Raw genomic sequence first — 1,942 nt, 5'->3', positions numbered from 1 at the left:
TACATCCATACAGTACACTCATTCCGTTTGGTCGGTGGAGAACTTGATATTCCTCCACCACTTGATATACTTGATATCCCTAACCATCCCTTAAAATAATCTAGATTGGGGTCGATGGAGTACTTTTATAAACATTCCGCCAACGACCCCGAACACACACTCTTACGCTCTCAACTTTCGAGGGGCGATGATGACGTTATATTTCACCCTCACCCCTCGCCATTCACGCTAATAAATACATGCACAAAACACACAACACATAAGACATATTATATACAGTAAAAAACCCCAATTTCCCCTAAAAAAGCGGAACAGGGGACACTGAAAGTCGCTACCGTATTCGAGAACTCTTCTTAAGTTCTGCGGCATACCTACACACTCGCTATATGGAGCTAAGGCATGGCACGTCTCTATTATGTCCGACACTTCGAGCAACCTTTCTCTGCATAAGGGACATCTGCGCGGGCTTTGGCGTATGGCCAATCCCCAGTCGGGTGAGGACAATCCCTCTTCTCCTGCTCAGGTTCTGTGAGGGCCATCTACCGGCTCTTGACTCGTAAGAACCTCTCCTACGACCCCGCCCACTGACGCTGCCATCTTTTTTTTATCACATTTTTTACTGCGAGTTTAGCGTCAGGGGGCCTTATCGCGATGGTCCGATCCGGAGGGAGGGACGTTCCGGCTTTCGCCGCTTGGTTCGCGCGTTCAAAACCTTGCATAGTGGCAATATCGTAATCAATGAAATTCTACTGAGATGCGATTATTGCTAGTTGAAAACTATAACCTTCTATTAAATCCTTTTTAAAAAGATAGTTCTAACTCACAGTAAGTTGCTCCCCAACGATCCGGATTTCGAGCTTTTAGCTCATCATCAGATTGAAGGAGTTCTACAACACGTCTCTCGGTGGTTCACTTCGTAAAATCAACGTGCTAATCCGAACTGGACTGTTGTCCCCTTGCCCTATAACCATTTTAGTTTATATTTTCACTTTAGTTACATGACTGTGTGCTTGCAAATGTCAATAAATCTTAGTCTTTATTTGTTGTAGGTTGAATTATAACCGACGAAAACTAGACAGAACTTTATTAATTAATTGTAAGGCATTGGTTGAAATGAAAAAGTCAGTCTGAGTGGATCGAAGTCACGATGGCTCAAGTGGTAAAGCAATGGTGTATTTAGCCGAAGGTCGCGAGTTCGAATCCCGTTCGTGACACTGACTTTTTCATTTTAACCAATACCTTACGTAAAGCTTAATCAATTGAAAGATTTATTTGGTCATTCGGACCACAAAATATAATGGATAGAACTAAATGTTGAACAAAATAAATAGGTAATCTACGAGGTAGAAGGAATTACTTATCTATCAACCTGAAGGAAAAATTTATTAAAGATTTGAAAGCTTTGTGCACCTCGGGCACTTTTTAGAAGGTATGACAGAGTGAAGAGATAAGCAGAAGAATAGGACTGGCTGAGGCACGTTAGCAGATCTAGGTGTGGCCTTAAAAGCAAATAAAACTAGAGGATTGGTTCATGTATCACTTATCAGCTACTTTCTGAAGGTTTACGTTAAAATAAAAAAAAAACAATTAAAAGTGAAGAAGAAAGAAGGTTATAATTAATTAGATTCAACCCTACACGTACTAAATTTAGTCATATTTATGTATTAAAAGAATTTTGGAATCGGCATGATGGCAAAATTGAACCCGCCTATCCCCCGCCAACGCGACGTTCCAATGAGAGCTGGTTTTTAATGCCGCCCAATTTTGAACATTCGAAAAACAGGAATTATAACACAAGTAAATATTATATTAGTAAATACCGTAAAAGTAAGTGGAGGTAATATTGTTAATTGTGCTATAATCCATTACTGCTTTGACTAGCAAATTAATAGAAATGATGAATGTTGGAGTAAGTGTGGTGTTCAATCCTTTTTAAAAAGAT

At 39.9% G+C, this 1,942-nt stretch overlaps 1 pseudogene; it reads left to right on the top strand.

Annotated features, from left to right (window-relative positions):
• Positions 1-709: 709 nt before the first annotated feature.
• Positions 710-834, top strand: LOC112127966 (annotated as a pseudogene).
• The last annotated feature ends 1,108 nt before the right edge of the window (positions 835-1,942 follow it).

This window comes from Cimex lectularius, unplaced genomic scaffold, assembly GCF_000648675.2.
Source record: "Cimex lectularius strain Harlan isolate CLEC.00 unplaced genomic scaffold, Clec_2.1 scaffold464, whole genome shotgun sequence".
NCBI classification, from domain to species: Eukaryota; Metazoa; Arthropoda; class Insecta; order Hemiptera; family Cimicidae; genus Cimex; species Cimex lectularius.
Note: the sequence above shows the minus strand (reverse complement) of the source record. Positions and strands in the feature narration are given on the sequence as shown.